This window comes from Crocodylus siamensis, chromosome 3, assembly GCF_052110815.1.
Source record: "Crocodylus siamensis isolate JL-2025a chromosome 3, ASM5211081v1, whole genome shotgun sequence".
In the NCBI taxonomy this organism is placed as follows: domain Eukaryota; kingdom Metazoa; phylum Chordata; order Crocodylia; family Crocodylidae; genus Crocodylus; species Crocodylus siamensis.
This window is the reverse complement of record NC_143397.1, coordinates 170,455,848-170,479,201: the sequence shown is the minus strand read 5'-3', so window position 1 is coordinate 170,479,201 and position 23,354 is coordinate 170,455,848. Positions and strand designations below refer to the sequence as shown.

General features: G+C 43.5%; 1 protein-coding gene across 4 annotated transcripts in view; it reads right to left on the bottom strand.

Moving 5' to 3' along the window:
- The window catches only part of DLGAP1 (DLG associated protein 1), a 698,746-nt gene extending 689,151 nt beyond the window's left edge, over positions 1–9,595 (bottom strand). For 3 of the 4 annotated variants that reach the window (XM_090039737.1, XM_090039733.1, XM_090039735.1), the window contains exon 1: positions 9,449–9,595. The gene's annotated coding sequence lies outside the window, so the exon portion shown is untranslated. The remainder of the gene's footprint in view (positions 1–9,448) is intronic. The other variant, XM_090039734.1, reaches the window with a different exon arrangement.
- Positions 9,596–23,354: the final 13,759 nt, after the last annotated feature.

The following is a 23,354-nucleotide window of genomic DNA, read 5'->3' as shown; positions in this document are numbered from 1 at the left end:
AACTGCTCCCAACTCAAGCTAGCACTAACACTGATCAACATTTGAGTAGCAGCAAGTGCAGTGTCACAACACCCTGTCACTTATCATAAAATTCAGACAGCAAAGTAAAATAGGAGCATTTGTTTGTCTTGTTTATCTAATTTCAGACAGAATTCAAAGAACACACTACACACTTTGCTTCATTCATTTTAAAAATTCTGTTCATTATACTGTGGGGTATCTATAATTAGTCTTATGTACAAGACATCAGAGGCAGTTAGCCTTGAAGTAATCTTAGTAAGGATGAATGAACTATTTGGACCAGTTATTTGAATTACACAGGGATGCTCAACCCCAGCCTGCAGCCAATTCAGCCCATGGTGTTGTGCCACATGGCCTGCAGGGTTTTCCATGGGTCCATGGGGAGCCTTGTGGGACTGGGCCCTGCACACTAGGTTGCATGCCCAGGGTCCAATCTTGGTGTTCAGGACTGGCACAGAGCCATGGAACCCAAACGTGGCATGCAGAAGGTCTCAGGGCTTGATCTTGGCATGAGTGGTCCAATCCAGCCTGTAGACTGGCCCCACGTGGGGCCAAAGAATTGAGCACCACTGGGATTATAAATATTATGTGTTACAGCATATAATTTAGGACCAATCCCTACTGAGCTAATGTTAGAGATTCACTATTCATTGCTTTGGATTTGGATTCGGCTGATTCAAGTGACAGTGATTCGATTCTGTGATTCGAATTGCTGTCCCAAATCGATTTGGTGGAATCGATAAGGTACAGGAATGGACTTTTAATTACTTAGACTAAAACACAGGCTATTGACCATTTTGATAGTTTACTTGGAAAATTTTACAATTTCTTCTTACGAAAAATGTGTTTGGTGTTCATAATATAATGAACACCTTCAGCTCTGGCTTTGAATAATAACTTGCTACACAAACATAAGCCAATTTGTTTTTGTATCTGATAAGACTGAATGAAATCACATCTATAAACCTAAATTGTTGTAATAAATTATTGGGCTCCTCTGGTGGTGGTAGAAAAAGCTTTATCATATTGACTACATTTGTACTGTGCAGCCTAATATATATATTTTTAAATTCAATCATACATCATAGAACACTAAATAACAAAATAGTTATTTACAATTTGTATGGGGCACACATCTGCCTACACAAAATTCTTTAAAAGTAGTGTTTCTCTGCCACTGCCAAACTGCTGTTTTTATTACTAGAATGAGCAATAAAAGAAGAGCAAATTTCCTCATCTCTCTGAGATGGAACAGTGTCCAAGGACACTATATGGCTGACTACAATATTATATTAACTCCTTTATTATGAATTTTAATTATTAACGTTGAGATGTTGTGTTTTCAGGGGTAGTATGAAGAAGCTGCTAAGAAAGGCTAGGCAGCCTTTGGCCAGAGTAAGGGGCAACACACAAAAGTGCCCTACTCCAGAAGAAGCCCCGGGAAGAAATTCAGTCGCAGTTTGTCCCTTGCTCCATTCTTTGTCCAGGGAAAAAATAAGCTCCTCTGTTTCTTGAAAGGGTGCTCCTTATATTCCCCTTGAGCCTAACTCCAAGCCTCTCTTTACCCTTTCTCTGTACACTACAGAGTTTTCAAAGAGGAGTCTCAAGCTCTGTATAGCCCAAGAAGAAATGAAGGTCACGGATGTAAAAACCCCACCCCTCACTTGGCTGAGAAAGGCTTACCTAACCCCAAATTCCATCCTGCTTAAATAAAGCTGCAAAATATAAGAGAAGGAAACCTCTTCTTTAACATACTCAGTGATCATTATCCCTGTTGATGATCCATGCTTACTGGGTATGCAGTGAAAGTAACACTGGACATGGACCATACCATATTTTCTCACAAAGCACACATGCCTTTCCCCCCCGCAAAACCAGCTGGGGGAAATAGGGGTGTGCATATGTGAGAATACAGATCCGCACAGGTCTGCAAAGATGGCAGTGGGGGACCAGATACAGCCTCACCTCTGGGATCCATGACAATTAATGCTGCCACCATTACTTCATTACCAGATTTCAAGATCTAAAAGGCACCACTTCAGCTAGATGACAGGGCCCCATGCATAGCCCCAGAATTGTCTCTTCTGGCCAACTGGGCTGGCACATGAGGTCAAGTCCACAGTCAGACCTGGCATTTAGATTCAACCCCAGCATGTGAGGTCAGTCCATGGCAATTGCGTATTTCACAGTTTGTGAAAAATCCCCAACACTGCAAATTAAGTAGGTCTAGCTATAAGGGTCAGAGTACAGTTTTTAAAATGGAAACCTGAGAAACAAAATAGAAGCAGTAAACAGCATTTTACCAAATCATCATTTTATCATTACATCTTTAGTAATTAATTATATATGCTATTCCTTGGACAAATGGACAACCAGATGGTACATTTAGCCTTCCCTGACTTCTACATCAGTATCTTCACTATAAATCCTTTTGCTTTACCCATCTCCCTCAGAAAGAAAAAATTCTGAAGGTAGAAAGAAAAGGCTTCTTCAATGTCCATTTCTTTAAATTTGTTTTCTGCAGCAGATATCTATTTTAATATGGATAAAGACATGGATATGGTCAAGGGATAAGACAAGATAAATAACACCCGTTTCTACTCAGAACAACATTTTCTTAAATAAATTTAAACATTTCCTTATAATAGTAGAGGCAGTTATCAGTGAATAAATATTTCATATATACAAGATTTTTGGATTCATAATAACTAATAGAACAATTGTCAATGCTAATTGTGGCACTGCATGTATTATACATATATAACAAAATACACTGGGAACACATGTATTTGAATCAATGCTAAAAAGCAAGAATACGACCTATTCATAGTTATTCCACCTTCTCCTCATTCTTCTTCCCTTTTCTTCCCCTCCATCCCCCACCCCAAATGGCTCAATATGTGTAATATTTCTGTGGTGTAGGTTGTAGCCGTGTTGGTCTAAGGACATAAGCAGATGAGGTTCTTTGGGTAGATGTGACATCTTTCATTAAACTAACTAAATAGTTGGGGAAAATTGTTCTTTGCAGGCTTTAAGGCACAAACACCTTTCTTCAGGCATAGTACCCAACAGCTTGCAAAGGACAATTTTTACCAAGTATTTAATTGGTCTAATAAAAGATATCACATTTACCCAAAGAACCTTGGCTAACATTTGTGTATACATGGAACACCAGATAAAGGTATTTACCAAGAACATTCAAAAAATCTGTTTAAATTACTATCTTCACTGACCACAAGTTTACTCAGCAAAACAAAGGGGACTGGGTCTTGCCGAGGCAAGCAAGTAGATAAAATAGGATTGCATTTTTTAAGAATTTAAAGGACAAATTTAAGTTCTAAAGGATTTTGAGGCACAAAAAAGGAAACCAAAGAGATAAAGCAGCTGTACAGTTGCTGAGAGTTGTAAATGATAGGTGAGATTTTGCCTAGTTACAACATAGGTCCATGGACAGAGAGTGGATACAAGCTAGATAGAACAAGCACCCTTCAACATCCTGATGAAGTACTTACACACGACTATAGTCTCTGTGCTTTATCAAGTATAAAATGAACTCTCCTAGCACCCCCAGGCCACAAACCACCTGAAAAGGGAAAAGCAATTCCATTCAATACCACACAAAAGGAAAAAGTTCTGGACCCCTTGAAGAGAGTACTGCAGCATGTATGATCTGCCTGTGCACTTGCAAGTTCCATGAGGCAACTGCGCTTTTCTTCAGCATGATGCCTCCTCATCTTCTTGCTGAAACAATATTATTGTAAATACCATTTTAAAATTATGTATAAATATACTGCTGAGCCACTTAGAAGCCAAGCTTCCATTTTCTGCTTTTTCATTTCTCTTCAATACGCTTTTATTAACTGATGGTTTGTATTGTTCAAGGAAAAATAGAGAAAAAGTGAGAACATTAAAAACAGCAGTTAGCAACACGTTAATCAAAGTGCTATGGACATCACCAAAAATGAGTTTATAGTGAGCAAGTAAAACATGAGGCCCTCCCTGTAACTGTATCCCCAGTCAGAGATTTCTACATGTTCAGTCTTTAAAATTACTTAGTAGGAAGCTGCACAGAACCTGTACATACGCTATTACAGAATTAGTTTTGGCAGGGGAATCCGCCAAAGAAATTCCACTCACTGTTGCAGAATTTTTTTTAAAAAACACTGGGCTCACATCTTACTAGCTATGGTACTTTCTAAATTAAACCACCTATTTGTTAAACTCAAGCCTAGAAGTTGCTTTTAAAGCAGGTTTTTCATACTAGACTGGGATAGAAAAAAAGCCTAAACTATCCTCAGCTGGGGATAAGCTCTGTATCAGCCAGTATAAGCACTATACTGCTTATACTCTATGTAATCTAAACTCTACCTCAGCTATTTTTATCTGACTCCCACCTCAGAGGTGTAGGCTGGGAACTGTCACACACCAACATACATTATACCAGTTTAAGCTTATGCTAGGGTTCATGTTAGTACCTAGCAACTCAGGAAAGGACAGGTAGGCATACAACCTTGTCCCCGCCCCTGGTCTTTTTATATAGAGGGGACAAGGCTCATGGATTTGTCAGATTTGAATTGGCAATTCACACTTCAAGATCTAAACATAGTGTAAAACCACAACTCAGAATTTGAATGGACAAAACAGTATGCATTAGAAGTTTTTCTATCATATACTTGTTCTCAAGTCCAGAAAAGCTCTGAGATTCCCAGTTTGCTTGCACATGAGAAATCAGAGGGATAACAAGTGTACGCACTGGTCTGAGTTTGAGGTGGTTGAGAAACTATGAGACTCCATTTTTATCTGAAATTCTAACACTGACACATGTACAAGCCTAAGACAAGGAACTAAAATGATAACGTGTCTTACATGAAAAGGACAACTCCAAAAAAGTCTATTGGGTACCTTTAAAAATAGTTTCTAACCTGTCAATCATTGTTCCTTAGTTTTTAAGAAGGAAGCTTGGGCAAAGTCACATGTACTTAGTAGGCCACGTAGCAAATCTAACTGTTTTCAAACGGGATGAATATTCCCAAAGAACAGGTATCAAGGAAAGTCTCACCAAAGCATGCTCCAGAGAAAGAAATCCTGGGACAGAATTACATTCCACAATTGCAGAGCATTCTAAATAGTTTGAGACAGAGTGCAGACCAAACACCTTGCCACAAGGACAAGGTAAGTTTGAGAAGGCCAGACTCAGAATTAGTGTGTCTTCCAATTACAGGTCCATAAACGATGTCTGGGATTTGTATTGAGTGGTTACACTAGCAGATGTTTTGAAATTATCCAAAGCCATGTCATAGGCAGCAGAATTGGAAGTATGCCCAGAGAGACCTGGTACACCAGCAGCTTATGGGAACATCTTAAATAGTCATTTCATATCCTTTTGTGGGGCCTTTTGCTATATAAGCTGCACGCAGAAAAAAAACAGAAAACTAATTGTCTTCCTTGTTGAAATTTGCTTGAATTACCTGGTAAAAATAAGTATTCATGTGAGAGGTGTATTTTAGTTTGAATGCTACTACATGCCCATGCTTTTTCTGGTTCTATAAATCTGCTTTATTCAAGAAAACAATGTTGTAAAACTTTTTGGGGAAAGTTCTATATCACAGGGCTAGATTCTTCTACACTTTAAATGATAGGGATAATGGTGTAACTGCGGGGAATACCTATTCAGTACATATACAAACAGAAACTAGGGATGTAAGTATCATTTTAAAAATCTTCTATTTAACTTACTCTAATTGTATGTTAAACAGTTAACCAATAATACAGCAGTTCAGAACCAGCTGCTGCAGAGAGCTGCTCCAAGGGCCCTTTGCAGGGAGGGGGAAGGGGGTGATGGTGAAGGAGACAGTGGCAAGCCCCACCAGACAGTACAGTTCACCTGAAGCCATGTGCTGGGGTGGAGGACCACACCTGTGAACCAGCAGCTAATTGCTTAATTGACAAGTCATTAGGCTGCCCAATGTTTTCTTCTTTAACCTCATGGAAGACTGGGGGGGCGGGGGTATTAGTCTCCCCTCCCCTCTCCTCCCTCCTGCCTGCCCTGCCAACTTCCAGTTCTTGCTGGGGCACCACGTGGCTTCCCTTCCCCACCAGACTGCACCTCACTCTGTGCTAAATGATAACCCATAAGCTAACCAATTATCATTGGACTTATCGGTTAAACAATTACTTAACCTTGGGTATCCCAAACAGAAATGTGGACATCCAATATCAATATAAAAAGAAAAAGTACTCTTCCTTTATCAGAAAAAAATCCAGGATAGCTTATTTCATATTCAAATCCTCTGGAAGGGCATAAAAAAAAGCTTTGGTCAAGAAAGTTCTGTGAAAAGTGAGAACAAAGATCCACCCTTCCCAGAGGTAGAATAAAAAGAAAAGATATAAATGGAGTTCTGTCAGTTTTCATACATAGTTTAGTCCAGTATTCCACAGATCATCAAACAACTGCCTGACGGAGAAAATATGACCTTTTGTCAAAGGTTTTATTTTGTAGGTTCATATCTAAAAAAAATAGGTTAAATAAAAGACCATAAAGAAGTGATCCAAGTTCTGAAGAGACAATGCAAGGAGACAGGATACACAACAGAGATACAGTCACTTTGAAATAATACAGGGGGAGCTTTAGGAGGACAGCAAGGGCATAGGTATATTAGTTAAAATGCCTCCACAGAAAAGGAAGGTGCCAGAGAAGGTGACTAGAAGCTAAAGAGTAGATACACTTGTATTCTTGACTGGCCTAAGGGAAAGTATTTCACCTTTCTAGTTCCCATGGGCATCTCCCTATGTGAGTGTCTGTATTTAAACTTTGTGCAGGGATCCAGAAGTAGGAATTAACAGGGGACTAAATACGTGAATTTTATCAGAAAAATCCCTCTTAAATCTTGAAAGGTAATACTGTAGGAACAATAAAAAATGTTTATAAAGATTGTGGTTGGATAAAACATCTCGCATGCTTGAGCTCACACTCTATTTCCTCCCAAAATGGTGCTACAGTTCAGGCAGCATTAGGTCCCTTCGTTACTGTGAAACCTGATTCAGGATATTATACAAATCCATAGAATGAAAGTCACAACATGAACCTCTATGGATGGTATTTTCAAATACTGTTTGGTAAAGAACTGAGATTAAATATATGCACACTACACTTGTATTTATTTCCAGGTGATACTTTAACTAGTTCAGGTTGAATTTGGCTGCCCTTATCAAGGGCAACATTACTTCTTTACGTACACATGATAAAAGTGTCCATCCAACACAAGAGACTAGAATGGACTCTAATAACAAAGCCTCTACAAAAAATACTATCAAAAGACCAGTTCTGCTAAGAATAAAAATCTTGTAATTCAGAATTATACATAGTTACCCAATTACCCGTTTATTAAACAAGATTATTGCTGATACGTTTTCATTAGCTGATGACATGACTTCAGTAATTCTGAAATATCTGAGGAAAATGGAAGTAAACAGTGCAAAAAGTAGTAAAGAAATAGAGTGGGTCCTATTAAAAAAAAATCTCATAAGTTAAATACTTAACAACAACTAATGACACTATAATTATTTCAAGATACCACCTGTACTTAATGCCTTACTTAACAGAACAAATACGATTGAAATAGTAGCATCTTTCAAGTTAGGAGAAACTTTTGAAGAGTACTGATTGCATCTCAGATATATTTACAAATCTAGTTGCCATTTTTATAGCGGACTACAATGGTAGATTATATTATTATTAACAAAGAAATACTGTACAGTGCATTATATATGTGAAATATGCTCTCCCTGTGATTATATCTATGCTCTTGACATTAGACAGATTATGAGAATGTTGGACAAATGCTCACAGTATTTCTCTGATTTTATAATTTGTCTGTTTCTGTTGCTACCTATATCTTGAATAAGAATTAGTGTATTTACATGTTTGATAAATGGAAAAAAAACATGAATAAAATAAGCTTAACCAACATCAAAGTATTTCCTGAAAAATGTCTGTAACCCAACATTACTTTCCCCCCTCCCCTCAAAACTCAAATAAAAATATAAATCTTATTAAAAAATAACCATAATAAGGTAATTTATGGGTTGGGATCTTCAGCTATACTCATCATAAGACACCTAATTACATAATCAGTGTTTTCCCCTCCATAAGGCAGCTATGGATTTATATAAATTTGCCTCCTCAAAATATGCAGAATAATTTTCCAGAACAAAATGTGTTACAACTTTCTACCTTTTCAGAAATTTCTGAAGCAGATGTAAAACGACCAAATCCGTGCAAGATTTGCATGGGCTCCAAAATTTGCTCTGGAAACGCTTTGAATGCCCAAGCATCCTACTCATCAAATCCCAAACGGAATAATCACCAGTCCTCCGCAAAAACGCAAATCAGTTTAAAATCCTCCTGGTGAAGGTCAGGAGAATGCTATCCCTGCTCCTAGACCATGTTGAAGCAATAAAGGCGCATTCATTTCTAGCAGAATAGCACAAATGAGACCTCCCTAAGTGCAGCTCCAAATGCCTTGTGCTCCGGTGGTCCTATGCCACATGGTCCTGCAATACTGGCTGCTTACCAAAGCAGGGGGGAAACCAAGCAGCTCTGAATTTCCACTGTCTTTTCAGTTAGTGTTTAGGACCTTTACAAAACGGTATTTGAATGTGGTGATGGATGAGTACCTAGGCTGGGACTAAAAACCCCAGAGCAAAAGGCAAATGTGGTGGTTGATCAAGCCCCTAGGCTAAGACTAAAAATCCCAGAGCAAAAGGCAAGTGCAGTAGTTGGTCAGTCCCTAGGCTGCTACTAAAAACCCCAAAGCAAAAGGCATGTGCAGTGGTTGATCAGGCTGAAACTAAAAACCCCAGAGCATAATGCAAGTGTGTATCCATAGCATCTTTAGGAGATGCTATGGGGTCCCAGCGAGCTTGGGATGATAGCTCGCAAACATGAGCGGAGGCGAACTATCCCCTTGATGTGTAGGCGGGCAAAAGGGCAGCTGGCAATTGCCCAAGGCCCCCCAGCCCCCCCTGAGCGGGGAGCAATGCAGTAGCAGGCAAAGGAGCGGCGACCAATCCAGGCTTTTTTTCAGGCAGCCTCTCCGAGGTGGGGGGGGGGGGCTCTCTCTCCACTTCCCCCTGCATGCGGCTCCGCTCCGCTCCGCGCCGCGCCCCCCGGGCCCTGCGGGGCCCCCTCTCCCCGCAGAGGGCACTGCCCCGCTCCGCAAAGGCGACGCAGCCCCGTGAGGCAAGAAGGGCTGGCAGGGGCAGCCCCGGCTCGGGGGCGGGAGCCGAGGGGGCGCAGGGGGTTCCCCACAGGCAGCTGTACCAGAGGGGGAGCGGGGGCTTCCCCGGCTTGTCACAAAGCAACCCCGCCCCAGCCCCGAGACGGGGGAGCCGCTCCCGGAGCACAATGCGGCCGGGGAGCACTTACCTCCGCCGCCGCCGCCGCGCAGAGACAGGAGGAAGGAGGGAGAGGAAGAGAGCGGGGAGGGGGCGGCTGCTAATCCCAGCCCAGAGCGGCTTCCCGCAGCAGCAGCGCGCGGAGTGGCGGCGAGGCGCCGGCTCCCGCCCCGCCCGGCCCGGCCCGGCCCCGCTGAGGGGGAGGCAGTCAGGCAGCTACACCCCCCCCCCGGGCACGGCGCTGCCCTCTCGTCAGCTCCTCCGCCTGGCTGGTCCTGCGCCCTGGGGCGGTCGCCAGGTGCCGGCGGGGTTCAGCTCCTCGAGGCAGCGCAGGGTGGAAGGGCAGAGCCTGCCCTGGGGAGGGAGCTAGTGCAGGCCTTCCCTCCTCTGCCCAGGACCCGGAGCCAAGCCCAGTCCTTGCTGGAAACGGGTCCTGCCCCCCCACTCCCAGGGCTGCTCTGAAAAGCTAGTCCCCAGCATGCCCTGCTCTTGGACCGCGCTCCACCTGCACCCAGGTCCAAGCCTGGCCAAGGCCGTGCCAAACCTGAGGGCCGAGACCTTGCCGAACACTGCGCCTAAATTCTGATGGGAAGCCTCAGACGTTATTCTTGCACCCGAAATGATAAAGAAAGGTTGGCTGTAGCTACTGAAGAACTGCGTGCAGAGAGAGAGATGGATAGGGGTCCTTTACGCCTTCTTGGGAGCCAACAGGAACCCAAAAAGTTCCCTCTGCTTTATGCTGTACATGCGTTCCTGGAAAACAGCGCATCACTCAAATTAACGTAAAGGGAACCCACTTTACAATGCAACAAATAGAGATATGCTCCAAGATCTCGACTGTACTGACCCCCAGACCCATTTCTACAACTTTTACAAGAGAATTTTGGTACTCGCCAACAGCAAACAGTACACACAAGCACAGGGCACTATCATCATGGGCATGGTAACTACAGAAACACATGGCAGACAATGAGCGAGGAGCACAGATCCACACAGGAGACTATATTTTGGTGCGCGTCAATCCCACAATGCATCGCACAAAGCAGCTGACTGCAGGCTTCCACCACACCGATTGCATAAGAGTGCATTTACCTCACATGTAATATATTTTTGGTATAAAAAGGGGCATCGCATACGAGCGAATTTGCATGTACGTAACCCACATAAAGCAGAGGACCAGGCGAGCATACACATGCAGGGGTGTGTGTTTTCTGCCTCAAAAATTGCAGCAGCACATGTTTGTGCCGCTGTTTTTTTGTCCCAGGTCATGCCCCTGCCTGTGCACTTCAGTGCACAGCAAATGGACCAGGGTGGTGTTAGGGCCCCAGCAGCCTTAACTGGGGGCCTCCTAGGGCAGCAGCTGTGCCAGTCCGGCTGCTTGGAGCCTGGCTGCCAGCCAGAGTGCGTCTCCAGCCAGCCAGGCTTCGTTTGTGGCGGTACACGCTGCTGCCATATGAGCTGCCCCCCTTTTTTTTTAGCAGCAGGTTTTTTTGTCTCTATGATGTCCCAGTGTCAAGTTGTGGTGCCATGCTGCTATTTTAGCAGTGTGGCAAACAGTTGCATGTGCACCATGTGCAGTTTGTGGTGCCTCAAACAGCTCTGCAGCGCCACAAGCCACGTGCGCGCACTCATCTGGATACACCTAGAGCCACTACCCCTCTTGCGCTATCTGGGATTGATTCTTGAGCACATTCTAAGAAAGAAGAGATAGGCGGTGCTGGCTAAAAACTGCATCATGTCATGGGTGAATATTTATAAGAATTATTTAGATACATTTTCCCCTTTCACTCCCTTCCCATTGCACTGGAAATGGGATGCCACAGCAGAAAACACTACAAGAGCCTCCAGCACAGGCAACTGGAAGGGGGGGCACGTGCCCCCCCAACTTGGCACGGCTCAGGACAGGGCAGTTTTTTTGCTGTGTGGGCCAGAGGCGCGTTGGTGGGGAGGCGGGCGGACAGTAAGCTGTGGCACAGAAGTATAGGTGTGGATGTGGGGCTTTTGGCCCGCCCCACGGCCCACTCACAAATTGTGCCCCTTGCCTCCAGTCACCCCTGGCCTCCAGAGTCAATCAGATGAGCTCAAGTTTCAGGTACTGTACTTAATGCTTATAACAAAGAATTCTTGAGTAATATATAGAATGAAAAGCAGGATATGCAAACTAAACATTTTCCAGTTAATCAACAATAAACAAATCCATGGTAATGTTGATCTATTCAAAAATAAATTCATAAGAAAATTTAGATTCGATTAATAAAACATTTCATGCCAATAATCACTCATACTCTATTACTCTGCAACATTCCTGCCAATACATTTCTGTGAGTGGAAGGTCTGTAGCAAACTGTCCCTTGATTGGAGCATTCACCCCCTCTCATGCCCCAAAAACCCTATTTAGAGTTTAGGATTTTCAATCTTTGATACAACCCTATTAGGATGGGAACTGGAATACTGATATCTAGACAGAATTATGTAGATGAATAAGGTTTAACAACCCCTAAATTCATTATCTCTTTTTGTATGGATAATTTCCATTATTCCCATCTTGCATCTCAACTTTAAATCTGTCTCCAAATGGAGATGGACCCTTTAATAAAAATATATATTTTTGAATGAGAAATGCTAGGAAAGTTAAATCCATCCCTTCAGTCTGATGCAAACACAAGCCCTCTCCCACAGCTGCTTTCTTTGACTATGAATACAAGAGGCCACAGCAACTTTTCACACCACGTATGCATTGTTAGGACCACTGGATTCTGGTTAAACACAACCTGCAACTTTTTCATTCATACCCCCTATTGCGAACCTATTCCTGTTGCTTACCCACATGAGGCATGCTTCGATTGGCATTGGAACTACATCTGTGGCATTTTCAATGCATAAATACATGCTGGAAAGAGATTTGATATTGGCCTTTCATACCAGGTGGAATATCACTTTCTGAGAAACCAGGTAAGCAGATATTGTGTTATGTATCAGATGTTAAATAACCAAACAACCAAATGACTTGCACAGGGGTGAAGGCAGAGGGATTCTACTTGCACCCTTTTCGGGAGTGGGGCTTCTTTTTGTCAGACAAATGTGTACCTACATCTCTTTCTCTGTTGCTTTTTATGTTAAAAATCCATGTCAAATCTCGACCAGAAGATTGTGCTGCCAGATCAATTAGTGAAATGTAACCATTACAAGAACCAAGAGAAAAAAAGAGGTTTTAACTGTTTAGAACTTACCTTGTTTTTAATACTTATTGGTGTCAATGACCAATTAACATTTGGATAAAGGAACTTTCGGTAAGGTTTAGTGATCACAATATGTTTCTGAGGCCTCTCAAAAGTCCTTCCAGCAAAACCAACAAACCAGAGCCTTGACATTTCTTATACTGTATAGGTAATAAATCAAAACTAAATTAAAACAAAACCTTTCAGACCTGTCAACACAATAAAACTAAAACAAACAACAGCTCACAGCAGTCTTGAAGAGCTGGTATAACTGAGATCCTCATGCTGAATCTGATCTGAACTAACTTGGATAAATTGTTACAAATAATAGCTTTCTTATGATATTTCCTACTTACACATGTATCAGTTAAGTAATTTCATGTGTCACATGAAATTGTATAATCATGTATCATATGCAATAGGCTGGTCTGTCTTAATAGGAATCATTTGACATTTCATCCTGAGCTGTATTTTACTGCTAGCTTCAAACCTATCATAATCTGTTGTTATGACTGTGAGAAAAGTATATAAAGAATTCATGCTAGAATGTATGTAATCTTCCCAAATAATTATGATCTCTTTTGCTTTCACTACAGCTATGGAGCTGTTAGCAGAGTTATCTATAGCAGTACGTCTAGAGAAGAATGTCTATTCTATCCATTCAGCAGAATTGGATGCTGGTGAGAACATTTATAAGGAACGCACCACGTGGTAATAGAGGGAGAATTGGCATAGGGCTCCAGGAAAGAAGATGGATCTACTTTCCTTTCAAGATTAAAAACAGCTGGAAAGAAAAAGTGGACATTCCTGCATGATGATCTTTCTTTATGGTTTTCTATCATTGCATCAAATACTGGCTTCAGTGCTGTGGCTTTCCTAGGTCTTTGTAAACAGTGAGTTAATTTTCTAAGTCCTCCCAATTTCCTTACTAGGCTTTAGTTTAGTTTCCAAATAAAAAGTTTATTTTCTGGGCCAAGCTATAAAAGACCCTAAACCTCACAGAATAAGAAGTAGGGGTATAAATGTGGCTACAAGAGGAAAGGTATAGATGTGTACATGGTATGAAGAAAAGAAAGGAATAAAATAAAAATCCAAAAGGAAGAGATCATAAACAATGTATAGACTAGATCAAGAATGGGAAAATGGGAAGGTGACATTTGACAAGAAACCAGGGAGGGGAGATATTTTCATTTTCCTTCAGTACTGTAATCTCAAGTCTGAATGACAATTTTAAGTATTATTTTTATGTTCCATTTCACACGTAGATTTTTAAAAAGCAGAACTATTGTGTGACTGCTGAGGAGAAAGGTTCTCATTACAGGCAAATTAAAATGATTGTGTAAATGCTCAGAGGCCATCCTTCAACTTGCTAGAATTTAGCAATTCATAGTGTAGGCAGCTAGACTTTTGTAATACATGGTTAGTTTTCAAGAACCATTGCCCTCTACTGGACAAAGTCAGAACTGTTCATTTACGTCATAAGCCTTAATACCATTGCAGCTCGCGGCAATCCTTTGTAACTGAAGAATATTACACCATCCATGTTTACAAACACAATATTCTGGGCGGCCACTCTCTGTAACAATTCTTTTATTTTTACTGTACACATTGTTTCAACTAGTTGTTCATGAATCTTACTTTCTGCAATTATTCCTAACAAATAAATGAAAGTACCTTAAAATATAAATAATAAGACATCTCTTCCATTAATTTAAATGTAAAAAGCATTTTAATTCCCCCAGTCTCTGAGAAAATGTTGACCAGTGTTAATCGATTGGTGTTACTTTTTAACTTTATCTTTATCCCTACAACTTTCCAAAACTAGAACTCACTCCCCTAGCCCAGTCTCCTTTTTGTTACAAAGATGTGGAGCATTACCATTAATCCCACATAAAACACACAGGAGTTAGTAGGACTTCTACACATATGACAAAGGGAAAACAGTACCCCTTAAAAATGTAAAAGCTGGGAGTGTGTTGACATTGTGTGTCCACTGTAGAGCTGCTCTATGACTAGTTCTTTGGGATACTAATCATGGATGGAGTTAAATAGCCACCTGTTGTTTAAGATTGTCCAACTCATTCTTAAATTCCCTAGCTTCAGTTGCTTTTCACTTTGCCACAGAAACTTTTTGGCCTAAGATTTTTTCCATGATGGTGTGTGCCTAAGGTTCCTACCTTTCTGTTCCTATCCAAAAATAAATTCCTGGTCCCCCTTTCCCCTTTGCTCCTGATCAGTTCCTGCCTCCAGCTCTTCCATTATCTGCTAGCCCACATCTCATTTAGCACATTTATGTAGGCTGCTAATCTCTTGCTCTCCAGGCTGGACTGCATCAGTCAGGCCCCCTATTGTTATATCCACAGTTCTTTAGTCTTGCATGATACAGGAAATGTACTTGACACCTTAAATACCTCATTGTTGAGGCACTATTCTGATCTTCTCCATTGCACCTTGTAGCTCATTATTCTTCCACTGCTCTGCTTCAGCAGTCTCTCTGGCACCTCTTCTTTGGGAGTTCTTTTCTCTACAGTGGCCGGACTAAAACTGCCATTTCTCACTCAGTTCCCTTCTTAAATAGCCCTAAAAAGCAACGAAGGAAGTAGGCAGACCAGAGGCAGAACTCTGTACTTCAGGCAGTGGCTGGTACACAGAACAAAGCCAGCTGCTGACAGCAGAGCTACAGTCAGCCACAAATTCTCATGGCAGCTATTTTTGCAGCCCCTCCCCACCCAAAGATCGTGCACCTGCAGCTGCTACTCTGGTCACCTGCCCTTAATTATTCTGCTGAGGAAAACCCACAGCATTAAATAGCCACCTGCCCAGCACTACTCCCAGTAACAAAGGTCCCTTCTCCTTATTTCCTGCATAGATTCCAGAAGTGCAAATGAGATGATCACTTTGCTTTTAACTCCTGTGCCTGATGCCACCTGAAACTAGGCATAGTTTAGATACCACCTGAAATTAGACAACTTAGAGGCCACTCAAAATTAGACATATAGAAATCAGACATAAACAAGTCAGTGGAACCAGATGATTTTCATCCGATTGTGCTGAAGAAACTGGCTGAAGTCATTGCAGAAACTCTGGTGAAACTTCCACAACTCATGGTGCTCTGGAGAAGTCCCTGAGGACTGGAAGAGGGCCAATGTTGTGCCCATCTACAAGAAGGACAGCAGTGAGGACCTGGATAACTATAGGCCTATCAGCCTAACTTCCATCCTAGGGAACATCCTAGAAAAATTAATCAAGGAGTCTATCTGTGATAAACTTGCAGAAGGTAAGATTCTGAATGACAGCCAGCCATGGCTTCATTGCAGGCAGGTCTTGCCTTACCAACCTCATTTCCTTCTATGACCAGGTAACTCACCACCTGGACACAAGAGAGCAGGTTGACATTGTATACCTTGACTTCCAAAAGGCCTTTGATCTAGTGTCCCATGATGTCTTTGAGAGAAATTGGAGGATTGTGGGATTAACTCTGAGACAGTTTCTCACTACCTGACTGGCTGCAGGATGGGACCCAGAGAGTCACAGTGAATGGATCTGTGTCACCCTGGTGAGCAGTGGGCAACTGTGTCCCACAGGGGTCGGTGCTTCATCCAGTACTTTTCAACATCTTTATTAATGATTTTGATGTGGGGGTGAAGAGCTCACTTGCCAAGTTCGTGGATGACACCAAGTTATGGGAAGGCGTGGTCACACTTGAAGATAGGCTACAGATACAGGTGGACCTAGATAGGCTAGCAAGTTGGGCAGATTGGAATCTGATGAAGTTCAACATTGAGAAATGTAAAGTCTTTCACCTGGGGATGAGCAACCCTCAACAAACCTACAGGATTGGTGGCACCAGACTGACTAGCACCACGAATGATAGGGACCTGGGGTAATAATAAACCACAGTATGAATATGACCTTGCAGTGCAATGCTGTAGCCAGTAGGGCAAATAATACTCTGGCATGCATCAATTGATGCATCTCCAGCAAACCCAAGGAACACTCTACTCAGCACTGGTAAGACCGCAGCTGGAGTACTGCATCCAGTTCTGGGCACCGCACTTTAACAAGGACATGGACACACTTGACAGAGTCCAAAGAAGAACTACCTGTATGATCAGAGTCTTACACAGCAAGCCATATGAGGAAAGGCTGAGGGATCTGGGACTCTTCAGCCTGAAGAAAAGAAGGCTGAGAGGAGACCTGGTAGCAGCTTACCACTACATTAGGGAGTATATCAACAGCTTGGTGAGCAACTGTTCACCTGAGCACCCTTGGGGAAAACTAGGAGTAATGGCCACAGAGTCCTGGAAGACAGATTCAGTTTCAAAATTAGGAAACACTTCTTCACAGTCAGGGTGTCCAGACTGTGGAATAAGCTCCCTCCAGAGGTGGTGAAATCCTCAAGAGTAGACTAGACAGCCACTTTGCTGGGGTCACCTGACCCCCAGTTATCTTTCCTGCTTGGTGCAGGGAGCTGGACCTGGTGATCTTCCAAGGTCCCTTCCAGCCTTACAGTCTATGAGTCTATGAAACACCCATCTGTCAGAATTTCAGTCTCAGACTTTCTCTGTAGAGAAAGTGCATGCATATATGCACAGTCCAGTCTCAGCTAGGAGCTATAGAGGGTTGTACCAGGCCCAATTCTGACAAATTTTCAGATAATTTAACTACCATATTTTTAATAGGCTTCAATTAAATGCTAAGGGTTTTGTTGTTGTTGTTTCTCTGTTTTTAATAACATGGCTAAATCTGGATGAATTTCCCTGGAACGATCTTTGACACTCGGGTAACTCCACTGTCAGATTCCAAAATGAGGAGGCCCTCTGAGGTTTCTCAATAAAGTGGCTGAATATTTTTTTAACCATGTGCAAGATTCTCTAATCTAATTCCCAAAAATACCTGAATCACCCTACTTGTAACTTAAAAAAAACCCTAGCCTGAAGCAGACAACTATATAAAAAAATTTAGATCAAAAGATTAAAGTTTGGTAAATGGTTCAGTTATGAGCAACTGAACATATGGTCTCATAATAGTTGTCAGACACCCGTAACAGTAGGCAGCGTCACCAGCTTCAGCTATAAGAAGGCTTGTTGCACTTCAGTGTGTCACGTTGATTCTATTGGAGATCATACCATAGGAAAGTCAGATTCATTGCTCTTTTTCATATCCCATAATGCCACGTCACATGAGCATGTGACATCAGGCCCAGAGCATTAGAGTTTTTTCCTAATCCTGGTGGGTATCACAGGAAAAGATTCTGGAACATGCTTTAGCTCAGTCAGAGTACAGTACTAGTTCAGCTCAACTCCTAATTAAAGGCACAGTACATATTTGGTCTGCATATAATTGAGCACACATTCTTTCATCATACAAAGACAAAGGAAGTGTTTTTGTTTTAAAAAAAAGCGTTCTTTGACACTCTATTAAGGGACTAATTCAACTGCATCACATCTAGCACTATAGTAAAAGTTACTTCTACCTTCATATCTTCTGGGAATTCAGAGGAATGGAGATGAGAGTGTGAGAAAGCATTAGCAATCCTGGAAGTATATTATTAGAAATTAGTTCCTGGATTATTAGAAATTGGTTGCTGAAGGAAAATGCTCTCTGAATTTTTCAATATTTTCCACTGTAGCAGGGAGCTTGGTGCTTCTGCCACTTTAAGGAAATGCAGGCTGCAAATGAGGCAGAGACCAATCAAGGGAGCCACATGACCCAAAAGAGGCCAGGCTTATTGGATATAAATTCAGGATCTGAGCTGAGCAGGCAGTCTGACCTGGAAGCCATGGAGAGAGGAGTTCCTGAGCAGATGGGCTGCAGTCAGGCTCCTGATTAATTCCTGAGCTGGGTAGGCAACACAGGTGGTTTGGAGAGTGAGACTGTAGGGACTGTAGAGATCTCAGCTGACTCAGTAGTGGGGCCAGAGCCCAGGAATAGGGGCCAAAGCTGAGAAGCAGGTCCACAGCCATAGAACAAGAAGAGTAGGCAGGATCAGGGACCTGTAGCCTGTGAGGGGTGAAAACCAGAATCAAGGACCCATAGCTGACAAGGCTTGGGCATGGCTGAAAGGGGAGGAAGCCATGTAACTAGCCCTTAAGGAAATGAGAAATGACATCTGTGTTCATGAGTATGAGATCTCACTTGGTGACTGCTGGGGCAGCCTCCCTCTTCTAGAAACATAATTACATCAAGGTATAGCAGGCAAGGTAAGGGGACACTGCCTAAAGAAGCAAAGGTGACAAGGGCAGAGGGGTCTCCAAAGGTGATACAGCCATCCCTGAAGTGGGACTCTGTTACACCCATCCTGAAATGTCCTGGTTAATTAGAAAAAATACATTTATTTAATGGGAGAAGATGACAAATAAATAAATTTTTTTTATCCCAGTGCACAGGGATATAGAAGAACCACAAAAGAATTAACAAGAACTATTGTATCAGCAAGCAGATCAGCAGTTTATACAAGGACCAGTTTATACAGGTTCAGCTCAGCTGTTCATGTGTTAGGGATAACATACCAGAACAATACTGCCAACCTTAGAAGTAAATATTAGTCCTAAGTGGTCCTTCATATTTAAAGTAGTGCTAAGAAACGTTATCTGAGACTAGGTCACTGCCCATAAAAATATAGGGGTAAACAGTCCTTGTTCCGAAGAGTCTAAAATCTAATCTTAAGAGAAAGACAAGGATAGGAGAAAGGAAGCATTGTTTTGATTTTATAGGTAGACACCTAGGACAAAAAAAGAACTTTGAAGCCCCTGGCATACATGACACTTAAGACATGATTAAGAAGTCAATCGTGTTGTAAATTGTTACCCAGCCACACATGAATGCAATTATTAGCATGATAAAGTAAGGAATAAGCAGATGATCTCCCAGTTATGGGGGCACAGTGGCAATAAGATGTGATAGGATCTGATGCCCAATCCCATGATCACACCTCCTGCCGCGCACATAGCATGGCAGGAAGCACAATTGTAGGGATTGCACGTCAGATCCCATCATGCCTTTAGCTCAGGGGCAGGCAATTATTTCTGGTGGGGGGCTGCTTAATGAGTTTTGGTGAGCTGTCAAGGGCTGCAGGGGTAGCTCCGCCCCTCGACAAGCGCCCCACCCTCTAGTCACCATCTTGGGACCAGAAATCCTGCCCCTAACCTCTGACCTTTGCCACCTGGGGTCCCACCCCCTGGAAGTACTCCTTGTGAGAAGAGTATCTTAGAACTGGAAAAAAAACAAATTGTATACTAAAAATCTAGTATCCATAATAATTTATTTGAATTTATTTTTTTTTAAATATTTTTGTCCTGATTTGTGTGTTTGTGCTGTATATATAGAACTGATTGCATAATAGCTCAAAGTGAAATCTTACTCTTCTGTATTGTGTGGGGGTATAGAAGGGTATGAGGGGGTGAGGGGTATGGGTTTTGTGGGGAGCTGTGGGTGTGTATAGGGGTTTGTGAAGATGTGTGTGGGGGTGGGTATGGGGTTTGTGTGGGGCTGTGGAAGGGGAGGGTGACTGGGGGTGTGTGTGAGCATATGTGTATGGTGAGGTGTGCCCAAAGCCCGTGTGCCCTGTGGCACCTCCCTGCCACCGCCAACACTGCACAGCCCCGGCACACCCTGTGCTGTCCAGCCCTGATACGTCCCCTGGGCATGCAGCAGGGTTCGGGCAGCTCCTTCTGGCTTCCACTGCTGGCCCCAGCCACGTGGTAGCAGCAGGGACCAGTGCACATAGCCCCAACCCTATGCCAGCTGTGGGCTTGCCCATCCATGCTTCAATGCAGCAACGGCGGCGCCAGGCGGAAAGTGTTGCTTGGCATGGGGCAAAGTGGCCCCTCCCCCCTTGTCGCCACCACTGGGCCATTTTTGGTGTGGCCACCTGGAGCCCGTGCTGCACTGGGCTGCAGTGCAGCTCCATCACTGTTGCCTCTGGGCTGCCCAGCACAGCAGCAGTGACAGTGCAGAGCAGCCACAGGGCAGCCCAGAGGTGGCAGCGACAGAGCCCCAGGGCAGCCTGGCATGGTGTGGGCTTTCGGCAGCTGCACCAAAAACTGCTCAGCGGTGATGAGGGGGAGGGGCTGCTTTCCCCATGCTGAGCAACGCTTTTTGCCCAGTGCTGCCACTGCCACTGCTGCTCAGCCCAGAGGAGCAGTGGTGCTGGAGAGAAACTCCTGCTCAGCATGGGGCAAAAGCAACCCCTCCCCTTCCCGCTGCCAGAGCTTCCTGGTGTAGCTGCCCAGAGCCCACACTAGGCTGCCCTGCATCTGCCCTGTGCTGCCATGGCTGCCCTGCAGGGCAGCCCAGATGCAGCAGTGATGTGGCATAGACGAGGAGCAGCCCCACCTGGCTCCAGGCAGCTATGCCAAGAAGCACCGGCGAAGGGGAAGGTCCACTTTGCCCCCTGTGCGCCACTGCTCAGCCTGGAGCCTGGAGCCAGTGCAGGACAGGCGTGGGATACATGGAGTCAGGGCTGCACATGCTGGTCCCCACCTGTACCATGGGACTGGGGCCAGTGGCAGCAGCAAAAGAGCTGCCACCCTCCCCAGGTCACCTAGAAAGGCAGTCCCGCATAGCCACCCCAGTCCTGCTGCCTGCCCAGGGAGCAGCAGAACACACCACAGCTGGGCAGTGCCTTGGCCAGGCAGGACCAAGAGACCTGCTGGGGGCTGAACAGAGCCCCTCCCGCAGGCTGTATTTACCCACCCCTGCTTTAGCTGCATGTCTACCGGAGGCCTGAGACACAGCCAGGAAATGAACCAAGGCCTTTTGTGCCCAAATCCCAGTAGATTAACAAGACTATTGCTTTCAGATTATTTTCCATCCAGCAGAATTACCAAGTGATTTTCACAGCAATGGTGAGGAATGATGATTCTCAGCCCTGAGAGGAGCACTGAACCATTTAACAGGAGTTTACAACACAGTGATGTGACAATTCAAGCAACATTTCCCCTGCAGGGGGTGACTAGAATGTGTATAAATGGTGGAGCCAATGACCTATCCAGATCTGTAATTTTTGTTACTGTAGTAATTGTTGCTAAAGATCATTTTACACAGGAAAGAAGACATGAATAGGGAATATAAAGTTGTTTGATTTTTCTTAAACTTATAGAAGGGAGGCAGGAAAGAGTCAACTAAGCAGCCTCTCTGCTCTGAAACAGAAATAAACTTGCAGTTGCTTTAGATATAAGGCTGTTCATTCTACTGACGTCCTGTGTTCATTACTGGAAGAAAACTATTTGTGATTATTTGACATTACTGCATAGACAAGTGACTCTTGGTAAAAATCAAAAGACAAGCATCTGCCTACAGAAAATGCTACCAAGCTGTCAAAATGACCCATATCCAAAATTAAAAACATATTTTATAACATGCTCAATTGCTCTGCATTTCACACCAGAAGAATATGCTGAGATCTCACAATTAGAGTAGTTTTGAGGAAAGCTTTTAACAGGAACTTGTAACAGAGTTACACTCCAGAGAAGACCGATAATTAAGACTTACATCAATAAAGGTGTCAGTCAAGCATGGGAAAGGGATTATTTTAAGGCGCAATGAAGAACTGATAACGTCACTGCAGGTGGCATAGATGATATTTCAGGCTTGTTCCTGCCTCTTATGAAAGTCAATAGGAGTTTTGCAATACAGTTCAATGGAAGGATCAGAGAATTTGGGAATAAGTTAGATTTCTTCATTTTCTAACAGAGATATAAAATGTACACTTCATCACATAAAAATATCTTACCTAAAATAGGATAAGTGTAATTAAATTAGGGGTAACTTTTTACTGGCATAGGAACAAATTACATAAGATATGAAATAAAAATATGTGAGAACATGCACAAAATTTTCAACTATTAACATTTGTAGAAGAATATAATAGAGTCATTTTCTTAGATTTTTAAACACATGCATCCTCATAGTTGTATGGAACTTGATGCAAAAAAAGCCTTGGAATTGAGCAAAGCCTCTAGGTCAGGGGTGAGCAAAATATGGCCCAAAGGCTGGATTTGGGCTGCCAAAGGATTTTATCTGGCCCATGGCAGTTCCTTTGACCCCACCCAGCCCAGGATTTGGGGCAGCCCAGCCATGGAGGGGCAGCTGGTCCCACCACTCCATGCACACAGCAGGGGTAGGCTGACAGCAGACTCCACTTCCTGGCAGCTCCAGTGGCAGCAGCTCACTCTGGCTGCCTCAGCCAGTATCACTGCTAGATCCATCCCTGCTGCCTGGGCATCCCGGCCTATCCACCTTGCACCTGCTGCAAGGCACACTGGATAGAGTTGGTGGGGTCACTATGGAGACCAGCCCAGCCCAGGATGCCCGTGGCAGGGTGAACTTGGCTGGGTGAATGGGATGGGGCCATGAATGGATGGGTAGGGAGTGGTATGCAGGATTGGGGTGGAGCTAGGGGTAGGTAGGATCACAAGGTGGTGACAGTGTGGGGACAGGTCCGGGGGCTGAGCAATGATCTGTTCCCTGCACAACAAATTGTGACCAGCCTAATCCAGTCATGATCCCTTTGAGCCACCCAATGCAGCCAGGCTGCGCCACTCCATAGCTGTGCTGTACTGGGGCTGTCCATGCACACCTGTGCTGGGGTGGGGGCAGTGAGGTTCAGGTTATGTGTGTACACTCTGCCTCCTACCCAGGTCAGGCCAGTCACAATCCATTATGCAAGAAGCAGATTGCAGCTCTTTCCTAGGCCTCAGCTCTGTGCTGTCAGTA